General features: G+C 44.6%; 1 long non-coding RNA gene across 1 annotated transcript in view; it reads left to right on the top strand.

The window, feature by feature from the left end:
* LOC138527358 (uncharacterized) overlaps positions 1-14116 on the top strand; it is a 52176-nt gene extending 38060 nt beyond the window's left edge. Inside the window, exons 2-3 of the long non-coding RNA XR_011283907.1 lie at positions 8434-8497; positions 8999-14116. This is a non-coding gene — a long non-coding RNA (uncharacterized lncRNA). The remainder of the gene's footprint in view (positions 1-8433; positions 8498-8998) is intronic.
* Positions 14117-18136: the final 4020 nt, after the last annotated feature.

Here is an 18136-nt window from a genome sequence, read left to right as displayed (position 1 = left end):
TCTATGGGACCCACTTCACTGTGCAAAATGACCATAAGCCGTTAAAGTGGCTAATGAACATGAAGGGGGAGAATCCAAAGTTGCTTAGGTGGTTCATTAGTCTACAAGGCTTGGACTTCACTTTTGAGCATAGGCCAGGTGTCCAACATTGCAATGCTGATGGGTTGTCCAGAATGTTTAAACGACCTGAACAAGAGACTCATCCAGGGGTGGATTAGCTCCCCCTGTCCTTAGTCTGGGAGGGGCGAGTGTTAGGAAAGATTTCATAATTTTATGTAATTTTCCCTCCATGTGTCAACCCCCAAAATGTTTGCTGCTTTTTAGACACCATAGACTGACTTTGCCAGAGGAGCACAGCCTTCAGCTGCACTCCTCTGGGCTTTCGCTCACTTTTTATGGGGAAACTGATATGCCCTTAAGACAGTCAGTACTGGGAGACTTTGTTTCCCTTAGTCTTTGACTATTTTGCCATTTTGTGGGTAACTTTTTAACAGTGCACAATGTACCTTCCAGTACCGTGCACTGGGGTCCCTATTTGTTTTATGGCCCTAGACACCCTCAAAGGACTTTTTGGTGATTTTACGAGTGAGCCTGGCACGAACTGGTGGCAACAGTTACTTTTTCTAATGTTTTACTTCTTTTTACTGAATCATACCACGTTTACCGCGTTTGGTTCAAGACTGTGGCCAGGTCCAAAAATGACAGAGCCACAAAGTCATTTGTCCCTTGCCTTGACCCAAGTCAAGTAACCCGGGCTTTCCTTATTTGGGCATGGTGCCTCCCATGAAATCCAACCTCTTTTGCAGGCTTCTGCCCGTCACGTGTGTGTGCCAAGGAAGCGGGTTGGGACTATCTGGTCCCAACCCACACTACTGTGCGTGCCAGGATGTCTAGACTGCCTGAATGACTGAGACCACCATGGGCTGTGATTGGTCTATGATTGGGATGCCTGCAAGAGAGCAATCTTCGATTGGAAGTCCTCCATTTTTGGCGCAAAGCTAATCTTGGATAAGAGATGGGGCTCTGCAGCATTCCAGGTGGATCACCTATGTTCTCACGGAACTACAGAAGGAGCCACGCCTCCTGCACGAAAAAATGGACACGCTTTGGAAGGTTGTGGCACCTTTTGCTCTCTGCTGTCCTGTCAGACCCCTGCTTTCTCCTTTGATCAAGCAGGCCTGCCAAGGAGCTTCATCCCTTCGGAGTAGTGGGAACAACTACTCTCGGCACCCCCTACTTACCCATCGAACAAGCCCCTTCGGAAGGGTTCCTGGGCCACCCAGTGAACTGTCCAGATCTACCTCAGTGTAACCTGCAGAACTGCCGCCATCTCAAGTGCAATCCCGAGACATGGGGCATCGCTTGCTTGTGGTCCTGTGCATTCTCCTGCCAGATTTCGCAGACCTAGCTCCTCAGGGTCCCGTATTAGGAGAGTGCATAACGCTGCCCCCATCAGGGATTCCTGCATCACTACCTGTTGGTGACGGTCACTGTAGATCTCTTGCTGTTCTGCTCTCCTGTGCGCTGAAGCCTGCTGCACTGGAATTTTCTTCATACCTCCTATGGAAGCTGAGAAAAGGCAACTGTCCCGTCACAGACGATGATTCTCCCCCGCAGCCGCTGAGAGCTGGAGCACAGCGAAACTGCAGGACTCGAACCTACTAGCGACCTTGACTAAACTGGCAAAGTTTGGTCTGGACTGTGCTGAGGGTCAGTGAGTACTTGCATCCCTTACCAGTGGGCCCCTGGCACAACCGATCACTTTCACGCATGAGTATAGCTTAAAAGGTATTCAAACATGGCTGGGTTAGCCTGCGTTCCCTAGCTATTCTCACCATTTGCAAACTGCTTTGCTGCCAAGGGCAGGGCCTACTCGAAAAGTGGGAACCAATTCTTCATTGCCACAAACCCCTTCCTGACATGCTACAGCTCTCCCAAGAAGATCCCCTTTTTGCTCTACCTGCGCGGTCATGTGTTTTTACGCACAACTGTATTGTTGAGCACAAGGCTTCACTTTTCTTAGGGCTGACCTCAAAAGTTAGGAAACAAACTGGGAAGAATAGCCTAATGCTATAACTGCCTTAACTCAACCCTCTCTTTACAGGTTGTGGCTAGATTTTACCACTGTAGTGCATTAGGAAACATAATGTATACATATTGTATAATATAAGGGTTTTGAGTGACCATTTTGTTTCCGCATAACTAAAGTTACTTGTGTCTATTGGTCTGGCCGACAATAAATGTATAGATATTTTTCATATACACTTGTCCAAGAGTAATTTGTGGTTCATTACTGTGAGTGCTCATTGTGGGCTTTCGATCACTCTCACCCCTCCTGAGACTTAGTCTTGACCGCCTGCCAAGCTACCGTAGATTGGTCTGGTTTGTCCAGAAGGTTCCCCAGGTCCACTAAGCTAACGTGGCCTCCTAAACTCCTGCCCACCAGGTCTGAGCTTAGAAATCCATCTTAACGATGGAGAGGAGGGTATGAGCACCACACTGAACAAAAAAAGGCTGGAAGGAACATCCAGGTAACTGTTGCCCAATTTCTCTGCTGGACACCTCGGGAGAAATGTTGCAAAAATTATCGCAAACCACATTCAAGCTTGGGTCAACAATCACAGTATTATACACCCAATACACCCAGAAGGGTACGGACGCAGTGGAACACTTCTTTCGGCGATCTGTCCTAGTGTAAAGGTATCCCATCTTGAGGGGGATGAATCTTTATGCATCGACCTCAAGGCGGCATTTGATGGGGTGCCCTGCGACCTGCTTTGGCAGATCCTGTAGCGCAGACATAAACCTGCCAAGCTGCTGTCGATTGTAGAGATCCTCTATCGTGATAATAAAACTGTGGCCTGGTACTGCCTGGCATGAGAGATCACCCCACAATTTGTGGTGTCTCGGGGGGGATAGGCAGGGGTGCGTACTTGCCCCCCTCTTGTTTAGTATCTTCATTGAGGAAGTTGTTAGGACCCTACTCTAGGAGTGTTTAGATGCCCTGAGGTTGGGCCCAGACATACTACCAGCACTATTCTTCGCCAATGACACAGTCTTACTATCGACCTCCCCTTCGGGGATCAAGGTGGTCCTGGGATCATTTGTGATGAGGTGTGGTGATCTTGGGCTCACCCTCAACCTGGGAGAAATGAAATCCATGGTCTTTAGACCTACATTTTCTAAACAGCAGATGATCATGGCCAGGGGACTAGTGCTCGAGCAGGTGAAGGCTTATGACTACCTGTGGGTCAGATTAATGAAAATTATTTCTGGTCCCTCCACCCCAAGTGGACAAAGCATGCACAAACTTGTCCAAATACAGTGGCAGGAGACTTAGATTTTATGCTCGTCATAGAGAGCATCCTGCCCTGCAATCGAAATATATAAGAAACAGGCTGTGATGTCTGCCTCCTATGAGGCAGAAACCTTGGGCATGCAAGCACCCCAAACTTAATTATAGCAGAGAATGCTTTCCTGGAGAAATTGTTCTTGCTATCTCGCGGGGCCCCTAATGCCTTCATCCACATTAGGTGTGTCTGGCCTCTATTGCCAATGCGATTTCGGCAAAGCCAGTGCTCTTCTGGGTAAGGTTGTGGCCCAACCCGGTGTTGGAGTCATTTTGTGATGCTATCACTCACCTGCGTGGCTTATCTAGAGGGAAGAGTCTACCATGGGTCACCCATGTGAGGACGACCCTGTTTGATCTGAATGACCAAAAACTTTGGATCCATCTTGAGCTTATGAACAAAGCCGCTTCAACTACGGTCAAGAAAACAATGGCTTCCCATATAAGAGGAACCATGATTAGTGACTTCCATCAACTGAGGTTGGGTGACATATACTTAGTGAGGAAGTTTGAATTTGGCTTCAAGGCAGACTGGGATTATATCCAACCCTCTTGTGTGAGAGCCCTATATGTTGACTTCCACTTGGCCACCTTGAGGCTAGGCTCATTCACTAAATCTTGGGGCCCCAATAGAACACATGTATGCCCCGTGTGTAACCTGGACGTTGAGTCCGTCAGTCACTTTTTGTTTTTTTCCACCAGCCTCAGGAGCTTGAGGCACCTCTGCATAAAGCCTAATCTAAGAGAGGCAGACGTAACAACGATTACTGATGCATGGAGCGATCTGTCAATTGCTTAAGGATCCGTCGTTGTTGTATCAGTGGTCACGTTTATTCATCGGGCATGGTGTACAAGGCCTAGGACCTGATGCATTAGTACTGTACCTAATGGGCTCGCTTTCCCAATCATCACTTCTGTTGTGGCCCTAATGGAATGAGCAATTTATGTATGGTAGAGCTTACACATCCCCACCCATGCAGGCGAAAGCTCTCAAATCGCGCGAAGGGCTGCGGGACACATCTCCCTATGTTGGCAAATCCTATTCCAGCGTACACATTGTTATATTTGTAAATAAAAGATTCAAACCTCCAAAATGAAAGCTTTCAAACTATGTAAAGGGTTGCGAGATATCTCTCTCTATGCTGTCAAACATTACACTTGCTCTCCACATTGACTTTTCTGCTATAGTGGAGGGGCTTTGGTTGATTTTAAAATATGTTGGCAAAACGTTTTGGCCCTGGTGTTTTAGTCGATTCTCATCATCCAAAGTAAGCTTATGACCTGCTGTTTTATAGACTTTCCACAATGAATCTGATTTTCATGTCTACTATCTATGATAGATGGGTTAGTGCTGGCGATTTGCGCTCAACCTAAATTTTAGTTATGTTTCTCTTGTATCAAGCAGATGATTCAAAAGTCCATATGTTGCAGGTGCAATTTATTATATCAGACATTCACAGCCGACACGTGTTTCAACAATCTGTCATCTTCAAGGCTGTTACAACATTACATCATAAAGCATGCAAGGGCCAATTACACAGATGAGAAAAAGGCAATGGTAATAAGCCATTTCAAAGAATCTAGACACATTGATGAAAAGTAATTGGGAAAAAGGAAAGGTGCTTCGCTAAAATGTTTCAGTGCGCTACCAAAAGGAAGAGCAGATGTACACAGTTTATTTTCATAGAAATTGTAACAAAGGCAAGGAAGTAAGTCAGCAGGAGGAAATGGGAAAGTGATTGCAGAAGGAGAGAAGGGGAATCGGAAGGGATACAATGTTGGGAGAGCAAAAGTAAGACAGAGATTGCAAAAAAGAGCACAGGAGAGTGCTATAAGTAACTAGAACAGTGAGAATATTGGTCATTAAGGACAGAGAGGAGGAATGGGTTATGCACTACAATACAATACAGAGTCATACGAATATTACACATGCAGACTCAAGCATATGCACCAAAGCCACAGCAAATTAGGCAAGCTTCAAGAGGGGGGGCAGCATCTCCCCATTGCACTGCATGGAGGCATTACATTTTTTTAAAGTAGGTTAACACAATAGCAAATGATATTGGATTAAGCACAGTAAATATATATGGGGAACAGGAAGAGTGAATAAGATAAAACACCTTTTTCAGCAACAATGTTAAAACTGTATTGCATGCATTGATGAAAACATTTGTATATAGAATGGGGAAGAAACACGTAATGAGAGGAAGTACTCTCGGACACACCAGGGCTAAGGTTGCACACACTATAGATAAAAAAGCATGATATCTATTATAACAAATTAACAGTTGTATTGAGGAAAGATCTCAGTAAGTAACTAGGAGATGACATACACTAGTTTTAGGGATTAATTATGTAGACACACCAGAAATCACACTAGTATCTTTAAGGCTTAAACATGTAAAGGAGTGTTCCCATAGGTCAAAGAAGTATTTTTATAGAGCACACACCCTGATTAGTATGATTTTCAAGAATAAAGAGTATGTTATTTAGATTTCTTGCAGGGTTTGTTTAGAAGAAACATATTCATGACTAAGTGCAAGCAGCCTGGGAGCTGACAACGAAAAAAAGGAAGATGTGGCACAATTATTGAGCACGATATGGATTACTATTATGCATGATGAATTCATTTATTAGGTGGAGAAGAGAGAAGTGGAATTTGGAGATATGCAAAGAGAAGCCATTTTTCATGAGATTGGGGAAAAATAGAGATCATTAGGTTAGTCCCTGTCATGATATGCTTATAAGGAGAGGGGATTGATTTACACACACATACATGCACATACATGCACAAACATGCACACCCACACACACTCCCATACACATTCACACACACACATGCACACCCACATATGCACACACACATGTGATATGATATGATATGGCATTTATAACGCACCTATACACAAGTGTTTCAAAGCGCGATGAGGCAAGGCAGGGGGAGCAGGGGGGAGACAGACAACTATCCTACTAGGCCAGGTGTCATTCAGACCGTGCAAGTGCACAGGAAGGGGGAGGGGGAAAGTGCAGTACATGGGATAATATAATAAATAAAAGTGAGGCCAGCAGGTGGCAAGTGCAAGGGTAAGTGCAGACAACAGGTGTCAAGTGCTGCTAGTGGGACTGTAGGGATACAGAAACAGTCCCCAAGTGCGGGGGTTACCAGGAAGGCAGGGCAGGTGTGTGTGACTGGTGGGGGAGGGACCTGGGCCAGAGTCAAAAGGGTGGCCAGGTAACCAATTCAGTTTCAGTTTTAGCCAGGAAGTCAGCAGGGGAGAGGGGGAGAAAAAGCAGAAGCAAAGAGAAAGGTTTTGAAGTGCTTCTGGAACTGGAGATGATTCTCCTCAAGTTTCAGGGAGGCAGGAAGGCTGTTCAAGAAGGAGGCCCCTGCCGAAGAAAGAGATCTACCACCAACTCGTTGCTTGGAGAAGGACTGACCCTGAGGGACTTGGAGGTGGATGAGCTAAGAGCTCGAGAAGGAAGATATTTAGGAAGAGAGAGTCGGAGGTATTGAGGCCCCAGGCCCCAGATGGCCGTGTGCCGTGTGGACAATGCAGAGGGTTTGCACATCCATACACACACATGTGTGTTCTCTCTCTCTCTCTCTCTCTCTCTCTCTCTCTCTCTCTCTCTCTCTCTCTCTCTCTCTCTCTCTCTCTCTCTCTCTCTCTCTCTCTCCCCCCCCCCCCAGTGGAAGTGCAGGCAATTAATGGATCACAGGCTCAGTTCACATAGAAAACACATTTAGTCAGAGATGTAATTCAATACAGGAATGAGAACACACACACACACATATAGGCTGCTTTCGCTCTACTTTAGGAACAAGAAGAAAAGACAATACATCCACTAGGACAGCAGAGGAAAAATGTATATGGGGCAAAATAAAAGTATACATATGGAAGAGATTATAATATGTCAAGTATAAGAGGTTGTCTTGTGTTTAGACTAATTAATATAAGATAATAATAACAGTTACAACTAAAGCGCTGAAGGAAGAAGTTCCTAGCCAAAAGATTGACATCACTCCAAGGGGTGAAATAAATAAATGAAGAAGAAAAAAAACGAATTAAGGAATATTAAAGCAACAATATAATACAAGTTAATAGAAGGTGTAAATCAAGGGGCAAAATAACATTGTGACAGAAGGTTGATGGAGGAAGGTGTGGATAAAATATTTTGATTTTCAAACAATGAGCCGCAATGGAGGGGGCCTGTGCAAATTGATCAGTGTAGTATATTTGATAAAATAAATATGATTAATGATAGGCCAACAAGCCATGGACGGCCAAGACTGATCTAAGAGTATGAGAGAACTTCTAGCAGAAATGCACAAAAGAAGATATGAGAGAAAGTAACAAGATCATCATTTATGTTTATGTGAAAATGATGATTTATGTATCAGAGGTGAAAAAAAAGTAATTTTTTTGAGTGCGTGAGGAATGTGTAGGTAGCATTTTTGCCAAGAGATGTGTAAACAGGTGTGAGCACAGAATAGTTTATATATGCGAGTATGACCATATCGAAATGAAGAGAAAGAAGACATTTGGATGAAAGGTGGAGTAACCTTTTTGTAATCCTGGTGATAAGGATTTTCAAATATGTACATTTGGCAAATGCATGAAACTTCAGGGCAAAGCATGGTATGCCGAGATGCCACATTTGCATTCGATTAATAGGATCAGTGCTTATTTCCAAATATCATGGGTAGAAAAGAATAGTGTAGGTAGGGCAACATAAAATGTTAATTATGTCTTAACGGAATAAATACATCAAATAAAGAAGAGACCGCGGTCCCAGGCCATCAGGAGGAGGACTACAAAAGTACAGAGAAAACTTTCAGCAAAGCAGAAAAGATTAAAAACAGGCCTGCCACTATATTTATGATAATTTAAAAGAAAAACTAGTTAAAATGCACCGTCGTTTCCATTTTTCAAGAAAATAAGTTTTGCATTTTATTGAGCTAAGGACGCAAAGAGATGACCCCAGCAACGTCATGTTAAAGGAAAAACAAAGGCCGATTTTAGGGAAATTACTGGTCGCTTTGTTAGCTTATCATGACTTTGCCTCTATTTTGGTTTCTACAGGGAGCAAAAAATCAATATTAGCTATGGATATGGCAAGAAGAAAGAAGGGGAGCAGCTGAAGAAGGTGACACCCTTTTTTTTGGGACTTTTTTTGCATTTGTTACGTTGTTTGTCTTTTATTATTTTTATCCTAACGAAGGAAACAATGTAACTCTGGTGGTGTGACGAAGACACAACCACAGAGAAAATGTTTTAGTTGTCACTTAGAATATAAGCACAAACAATAAGAAAATAAATTGAGTGTGAGCCCATGAAAGATTGGGCAAGTGAAATAAAAACAATGATGTATGTGCTATATGGTCTCATGTCATAGACACACCCAGGTATCAGCCAGTATGTATGAAGCTTAGGTGACACTAAGATACGCATGAAAGGGAGAAAGAAGCAGCCATTCTATTATATTAGAAAAAGAGGAAATTCAGTTGCAATTGTTTTTAGGAGATACACGTGCCACGTGCTTTAAGGAAAGGGATATGGTCCCCACGAGGTTTAGGTTTCAGAAGGAAGTACTGACAATAAAAATGTACTTATTTTTTAAGAAACTCAGACAGTTTTTATTTTACAGATGGATGGGCAGCACCGGCATGCCGTGTGATTAAATGCAACTGATCCTGCGAGCAGGGAGAACAAGCCCTCGTTGTCATGAAAAGTTTTTTTTTTTTTTTTTTAGGGACCCAGCCAGATTTCCAGTTGCAGCTAAAACTGAAGACTCTCTTTATGAAACTCCTGTATCTTTGTGTTCCCTGGAAACAAACTAATGCCCCCCAACTGACTATTTTATTCGAATCAGAAGATTGAGGGTTTGAGTCCCCTGTGGTCACAAAACAGTGCATCCTAAAAGACTGGCCTATGAATTAAGGGGCCCTTGAACTTCCTGCAGAGCATCCAAAAGGACAAATAAAACAAACATAAAATGACTAAATTGAGAAAGTTCTTGGACTTGGAATAAGGAGAATAAGGAATCGGGTGGAATATGTGCAAATAGAAGACAAATAAGATGAAGACAAATTGGTCGTGCATTAGGCGAGGGCAGGGACCAAGGAAGTATTGTGGGGTGGGAGGAAGAAGAAAATGTACATATGTGAATAACATTTTTGCAAGTGGAAGGAACTGTAGAAAATGGGTTGGTGGGTTCCCTCAAGGAATGAGCAAATGTTCTAATGATCTCTCCCAATTCTCGTGGTGGCCGAAATCACTTGCTGTGCATGATATTTTAACATTTAATTGGGTAACGGGTGGGAACCCGATTGGGAGCAAACAAAGTTACTGTTTGGGGATACATACATACAAGGATTAAAAGAGGGAAAAACATATTGACGGAAAAGAGATACATATATATCTTAGATTAGGAGAATATAATATGGTGAAGACACAATTGATTCTTTAGAAGTGTCTTTTATGATACCTCCCATGTTGAGATAGAGCATTACATTGGGGGGGACTGAGATAGGGATGCATAGATCCACTGAATATGGGGGAGGGTGCACACTGGGTGTAGTGGTCGAATATGGAACACTGGTCGAATAGCGACCAGAGAGGGGAGATGTGTAGGGTGTGCCAACTCCTGCCCCCTCGACTGAATATAGAAACCATAATAGGCAGACCAATGGGGCCATCACTGAACAAATCAGGATTAGATTGCCTTTATCAAAAGTAAAAAGTACACATGGTACTGCAAACATTTGAGCTAGGATGGCCCAGGAAATGAAGGGTGCTTTAAATATCACACACATACATATATGGAGTACATATATGTCTTCAACAGTACAAAGCACTAACTAATTTAGCAGGACCTCAGCAATCAGATGAGGATTAGATATCGGTGCGTCAAAATGTTCTTGGCAGGAGTTGTGCACTGTCATAATTGTGTCCAGCCAAGTCTAAAATAAGCATATCAGTTTCATGCGTCAGAGTAAATTATGGATGCCAGCTATGCTAATGTGTGCTTGTTGTACACACAAGAAAAGCTATCCAATGATATCGAAGGAATGTTCTTTCTCTGACTAAACTGACCTATCAAAAGTATACCCTGTACAAGGTGGTAATTTGCAGAAAAATGTTGCATAATCCTAAAACACTATAAAGCAGGTTAGAGGCAAACATTTCTTTGAGTGTGTCCTGTTACTCCAGCAAATAAAGGACCGCGATGAAAATCCTCCCAGGCTTCTGATTTCTATTTGCCTCTGTCTGAACAATGAAGTGTTCCTAGATGCCTGGTGCTTGATGCAAGATGGGAAGCAGGACCCCATTTCTGCAGCATGGAGTGGCAGTAAGTGACACTTGATTTCACTCATTTAAAAAGAGCTAGAGATTTGTGAAATCTGAATTTCATTTAACTTCTTTGAACGCTGCTGATGAATTGTTTTGAAACGTTTTTGTTCTTTTGACTTTTAAGATTTTTTTTAAATGTGTTGACTCCTTTTCACTTTATAGAACTTCAGTTCACTCGTTATGCATGCAACTCATTTAACTGTTTTCAATTGGTTTAAAGAATTATGAAAACTTTAAATTAAATAAAACTTTAGTTTTACTCTTTATAATTTTGCTCTAGCTTTAAAAAATACATATTCTGGGGCACAGTTAGTGACAGAGGTATTGGGTAACACAAATATGACTGAGAGGGTGAGAAGTGGAGGAGTCAATAACATGACTGAGGGTGCCTTAGGGGAACACATGGGGCCTCATTACAGGTCGGGCGGTCCGGAATTAACAGTGGCGGTAAACCCGCCGGCACTGTTAATTCCAGACCGCCCGATCCCGAGTCCTGCAGGCGGGAGGTGATCTTCCTGCCAGGTCTGACCTGGCGGGTTGAACACTTCCCGCCTGCAGGCGGACATGGAAACACCAGCACCATCACCATCACGAGATGGTTACCGCCGGACTCGTAATGAGGCCCATGGTGGTGAAGGGACGTAGCACCAGCAGAGTTACAATTTAACATTTTATTTAATTCCTGTTGTCTCCTGCTGCCACTGGTAACATAGCTTTATGAAACAGTGCATCCTGCTACCACTGGTGGTATAGGGAAATGAAACCGTGCCTCCTGCTGCCACTAGTACCATAGATTAATGGAACAGTGCCTCTGGCTACCACTGGTGGCAAAGGTTGATAGAACAGTGCCTCCTGCTATGACTCGTGGTATAGAGAAATGAAACAGTGCCTCCTGCTGCCACTAGTATCATAGTTTGATGAAACAGTGCCTCCTGCTACCACTGGTGGTATAGGGAGATGTAACAGTGCCTCCTTCTGCCACTAGTATCATAGTATGATGAAACAGTGCCTCCTGCTACCACTGGTGGCACCGGGCGATGACACAGTGCCTCCTGCTACCAATGGTGGCATAGGGCGATGAGACAGTGCCTCCTGCTCCCACTGGTGGTATAGGATGAGGAACCAGTGCCTCCTGCTGCCACTAGTAGCATAGCTTGATGGAACTGTGCCTCTTGCTACCACTGGTGGCATAGGGAGATGAAACAGTGCCTCCTGCTCCGACTTGTGGTACAGGATGATGAAACAGTGCCTCCTGCTGCCACTAGTACCATAGCTTAATGGAACAGTGCCTCCTGCTACCACTGGTGGCATAGGGTGATGAAACAGTGCCTCCTGCTCCCACTGGTGGTATATGATGATGAAACTGTGCCTCCTGCTGCCATTGGTAGCCTAGCATGATTGACTCTAACTCTACTGCTGTTCTAATTTTCGATCTTTCATCTGCCTTTGATGCGATCAACCATTCTATCCTCATAAAATGACTATGTGATATCCTCGGCAGCATGGACGGGGCACTGGATTGGACTAGTGTGTGGGAGTGAGGAGTCGTCTGGACACCCCTTGCACATTCTGCACGATATGGACCACTTGCTCACGTATTAGTGGGGGATGCCTCCATTGCCCTTGTGCTAATATTAGCATAACTGGGGCTATTGCGGGATACACTTGGCTTCCATTTTGTGTGTCCTCGACTCCATCTTTGGACTAGGCCTCATTCCGATAATACGAAAGGACTTCTCTCCCCTCTGCAGCGCCACGCACAGTGTGCTCATGGCCCCCACCTTTTCTTCCCCTGTCTGAAACTTCACAAATCCCTTTCTCCCAGGAATAATTGCAACAAATAGTAAACTGTATAATTTCACCCTTCCTCTGTGATCACTGTCCTGTGTGTGAACTGGCCTGAACCATGCCTTGTAGCTCTTCCATCTCCACAAACCTGCTCCTACTCCCTTGCCCCTGCTGTTTGAAAGTTACTGCCAATGTAACCCGGTGCCCTCCTAAGGTATTCTCTTGATGTACCAGAAGTGTGACCCTGCTGTGCAGCCCACCCCAGAGTGCTCTCACTAAATCCAGACCTCTGTCACAGTATATTGTGTCTTAAAACGAACATATGTCATTGTACTCCCCACTCGCCTTGATGTGCGAAGACCTGCCCAGTCACACAGGGTATGATACGATATGATATGATCGTTTATTTATATAGCGCCTATACACAATGTGTTTCAAAGCACTTCAAGGCAAGGGAGGGAACAAGGGAAAATACACCACATTCTTACAGGCCATGAACAGTAAGGATGTGAAATTAACTATCGTACTCGGCCTGACGACATTTCAGATAGTGCAAGAGCTAAGACATAGATAAGGATGGGAGTGGGAGAGTGGGAAGGAAATGGAAACAGATAGGCGACTACCATACTAGGCCTGGCAACATTTCTGGTAGGGCCGGAGAAAAACAAAAGGTGAGGGAGAGGGGTGCAGAAAGGGCGGGGAGGAACAAAACAAGCGACTACCATACTAGGCCTGACGACATTTCAGATAGTGCTGGAGGGGTGGTGGGGAGGAAAAAAACAGTAATGGGAGGGTGGAGGAAACAGACGAGGTTGCTATCATATTAGGTCCAGGGACAATTCTGATAGAGTAAGTGCATAGAAGAAAGTAAGGGGAGGAGATAGGAAAAGGGAGAAGGGAAAGGAGGAGAGAAAAGAGAGTACGCAGTCAAAAAGAGTGGAGAAGCAAGAGTGGAGAGCGAATACAATTGCAGAAGTCAGTAGTAGCACATAATGTTGCAAGCCAGGATACAAGATGAAGATGGGAACAGCATGATTCAGGGCCACCATGAGTACAAGATGCAAAGGAAGTCCAGCATGAGAGTTGAGAAAGAGTGATGCACCGTGAATGAATGAAGTCCATAAAAGTCAAATCCAGCATTGGCCACAGGACAGTGATGGTGAAGGACAAGCCCCCTGAGCCCTGTACCCCATAAAAGTCCCAATGAAAGATGATGTAATCATGTGCATGCAATTTATAGGTCTTCAAGATTTACTCAAAGGTATACTAATGATTGTTGTTTATTATATGTCTAGTGGTAGTTTCTCATGCCAGCTTAGTTAGTGTCAACTCTATCTTATCATGACCTAATCCTCACCGCTCCTGGACATAGGCAGCTGGACCTCGTGACGCTCACCCTTCTGCCAACTGGGCAGCCTATCCGGAGAAAGCAGCGCTTAAAGAAACATACGTGATATCGCTCCCCAACCAATCCTGTACTAATGTAATACCCTATGTTAATGATGTCACTGATGATGCTGTTTTGCTTTATATTTCCATGTAACTGTATTGTTTGGCAGCGCGCTCTTGAGGCAGCAGAGTTCTCTGGATGCCAACTTTACATAAAGTCTTTTAAATCTTGCAACCTGTTCTCGTAGTCTCATTCCCTACTTGGATGTGTTATATTTTATGAGATTGTATTGTTAAGTCAGGGAGTGAGCCTTTACATTTGATGACCCCCGCGACGTGATCGAGAAGGGTGCGCCGAGGAAGCCCCTGTGTCGTGCGGCGAGATCCAGGATGCCCCCAGCAAAACCATTGCCTCTGCGGTTGACCAGTGTGCGCACAAAAAGAAAGGTTTCAAGGGTCCCCGCCATCTTTGCAAATACCCAAATGCTCGCCCGGGCGGGTCACAGCTTGGTTGGGGTGCGGCCCCGATTGTGGATAGACCGTGAACGGAGGCTCTCAGACCACCCCGGACACGTGAGTACTGGTTGCAAGATTCTCAAAATAAGGGCCAAAATTTTGAAATAGTGGGTGTGAAGATAAGGGCAAATGAATAGGGGAAAGTGAATTTTATTGTCAGGGACTGCGTGAGTGAAACTGATAGGCTTTTCTTATCTATCCTTTATATGGCCATTAGGTTGTTGTGGACAAAGAGATAAACAGGAATACGGGATCCTAGCTCCTAAGGGGGGTAGAAGGCGGCACTGCGTAGCATTGTCTTGACCAGTGCTGGGTATAAGTGGAGATAAAGAAAATAAAACGTAGGAGTTTCATATATTTAGTGGACTCGGAGTAGTAACTTAGAATATTCTTTTTCTGTGTGGATAGAATTCTTCAAGGAGGTAGCTTAAAGGGGCTCAGCGGTGAGGAGTGAATGAGAAAATAAGAATGAGAAATAAGACACTAGAACTAAACAGAGGGGCAATTCATATTAGAAGCTAGTATATGTTACATGTTAAATGTTGTTGGAGTGAATTGTTTTTGTCTGTCGTTAGAACCTGTGTGTATTATGTTGTTTATGGAGTAAGTATTGATGTAAAAAAGTGTTCTGAGGTTCCTGAAATTAAGGTGTAAGTAAACAAGGTTGCTGATGTTCAACGTGGTGTGGGTAAACAAATACTGAGAATAACACTGGAAAGAGTTTATTTGATTGCATTGTGTAATATACCTAGTGTAAAAGCGAGACACAAAAACAATTGAGGCAAGAGATTATGGGGGGAGATACACCGCTAGCGCATATTTGTCAACACCTGCCCTTGTACAGTGAAAAAATACAGACATGTCATGAGCAATGGCTTACAGAGATAAAAGGAGAGAGTTCATCCCAAATATGGCCAGAAGGAGGGTCCTTTGAGATAAGAGTGCTACACCTGGTGGCAACCCATTTGTTAGCAAAGTACCAAGGTAAGCAACTGCAAAATAGACGGGAAGAACTAGATGTATGTGGATGTTTGAGGAAACAACCGCGAGCAGTGACACAAATAAGGAAGTGTCCTCGGATGGGCCTGCGGCCCCGACGAAGGGAGAGGGAGTAACAGCAGAGGAGTGTACAGTAAAAACAGGAGCCATATTGACCAATTATGAGGTCAGACTTTAGCCGGGCATAGGAGACCTACTATCAACGTCTCCTCCATTCACACTTTCATCCTGTGTTTCCTGTACCCAATCACATGGGATATTTTATTCACAAGCAAGTTGACTGTTAATATGTGTAAATGGATGTTTTACACCTTATGTCACCTGTAAATATGTTACACTGAATTTCCAACAGAACTATGTGTTTGTTCACCACAACGGTCATTATGTACTGTTATGTATATATAAAAACTTAAAATACTTTGCAAAAAAAGAAAAAGCATCAGCTAAAACTAATAAAAGCTGACACTTTCATACAAGTTTGAGATATGTGTTTGTCAGCATCAAGCATGTTTTTTTCTTTTTTTTTAAACTTTTCTTTATTGGCATAGAAGAAGCACAGACCACCAACACATTGCATAAAACAGATAATAACGCAGTTGCAAGAATGACATTTCACACGTTGAGGATATCTGTCAGGGAGATGTGCCCTTGGGTATAGAGTACAGAGCGTTTATGGGATAGTTGAGGTTAACTCATCAAGTGGGGGTGATGACGTAAGTTCAATATCCTCTTTGCTGTTCAGGTAGCTGCAGAACTCCGCCCATACATTCCTAGGGGGCGAAGTCAATGGGAGGGTATTAATGTAGTCCTCTTCACACACTTGAGTCCAGGTAAGGGCCCTTAGCCACATCTCGAATGATGGGGGGGAGCTGCGCTTCCAGCATTGCAGGATACACTTTTTGGCTACCATGGTAGCAACATTCAAAAATGTAGCCATCTTCCTAGTCTCAGGTTCGTCCCACATTCCAAACAGGACCGCAAGAGGTGCAGGAGAGATTTGGGTCGCTGTTATTTCAGATAAGGCCTCAATGATGGCTTCCCAGTATGGGCCCAGTGCTTCACAAGACCAGAACATGAGTATGTGATCAGCAGCCGTGGATTTGCATCTAGGGCACGCCTGAGCCTGGCCGGGCGTGAACCGTCCCACCTTGTGTGGCGTGTAGTATAGGCGATTCAGGAGTTTGTATTGCATCTGAAAGGGGTATACCCAGTTCGGTACTCCACATGTCATGCATCGGCTGCAGTGCCTCACCAGTGCTAGCCATCTGCATTTTGTATAACGATGATGTTATGCCCCTGGCCCCTGCCGAATTGGCTATATATTGGATTTCGGGCAAGTCTGGGGGCTCGTCGGGATAGGAGGGCCACCAAGCACAAATTGCTGCACTTAACCTAAAGTACTGCAGTGTTTCCAGTGCTGAGCCAGAGTGCCCGGGTTTCCATGTCTGCGGGGTAATGAACTTCCCATCGGGGAAAAGGTCAGTCAATGCTCGGTAGCCCAGGTCATCCCAGTGTTTCACCAGGAGTTTATCATGAGTGGGGCTGAGGCCCGGGAACTGCCAAATGGGAAGCCATTTGTAATATGGATGAGGATCAGTGTGTACCTGCAGCAGTTGTTTCCAAGCCATGATCGTAGCTGCTACCGGGTCGGCAGGGGCATCAGTATGGTATGTGTGATGAAGAAGGAGGGACAAAACATTGACTTCCTCACATGCCAGTTTCTTGAGTTTCACATGTGGGGGAGGGTCCGTGAATGTATACCAGTGTGAGGCATGCTGTGCTTGTGCAGCAGTCCAGTATTTGGCGAAGTCAGGGGCAGTGAAGCCACCCTTCTCATAAGGAAGAGTCATATGCTGCCACTTTTTCCGCACCGCTCCAGAGTGTCACAGAAACTAGGCGCAGGCCATGTGTAGGTCCCTGAAGTATCGCCTCCCGGGCCAGATCGGCACATTCACAAAGACATAGAGCAGCTTGGGGACAATGATCATTTTAATTAAGGAAAGCCTACCTGATAGTGAGAGTGGCAGACTACGCCATTTCGACAGCCGGGACTCCATTAGCTGCGCCGCAGCCGTATAGTTGTCAGCTAACAGTGATGGTTTACTAAGGGAAACCTGAACTCCAAGGTATCTAATACCCTCGGGAGACCAGCGGAGGGGGAATTCACATTCCGGTCGGGGGGTTGCCGCTGTGAGTGGGAAGATGTCGGATTTAGTGTAATTGATTGTGAAGCCAGAGAATGTGCCTATTTTTATTATATCTCGAAGGATAGGGTCTAAATGAGCAGCCGGGTCTCTGATGTATAGGAGTACATCATCCGCGTACAAAGAGATTATCTCCGGGGTATCTCGCATGCATGTGCCTTTTCGTGCATGTTTGTCCCTGACATTGTCAGCCATAGGTTCGATGGCAAGTGCAAAAAGTATTGGGGAGACCGGGCAACCTTGGCGAGTGCCTCTGTAAAGCGCAAAGGGAGAGGAGACTTTAGAGTTGATAAGAACTCTGGCCACCGGATTCGTGTATAGTAGCTTGATATATGATAACATTTGCGGGCCAATTCCCATTTTGCGGAGCACTGCCCACATATACTGCCACGACACCATGTCGAACGCTTTCTGGGCGTCGAGAGTGACTGCCACGGCCTTGGCGTTGGGGTCAATTCTTGATATGATATTGAACAGTCGATGGATGTTAAGGGACGTGGACAGACCGGGAACGAATCCACTCTGATCAGGGTGGA

This window comes from Ambystoma mexicanum, chromosome 14 (assembly GCF_040938575.1).
Source record: "Ambystoma mexicanum isolate Mex_15411 chromosome 14, UKY_AmexF1_1, whole genome shotgun sequence".
NCBI lineage: Eukaryota > Metazoa > Chordata > Amphibia > Caudata > Ambystomatidae > Ambystoma > Ambystoma mexicanum.
This window is presented reverse-complemented; position numbering and strand designations above follow the sequence as displayed.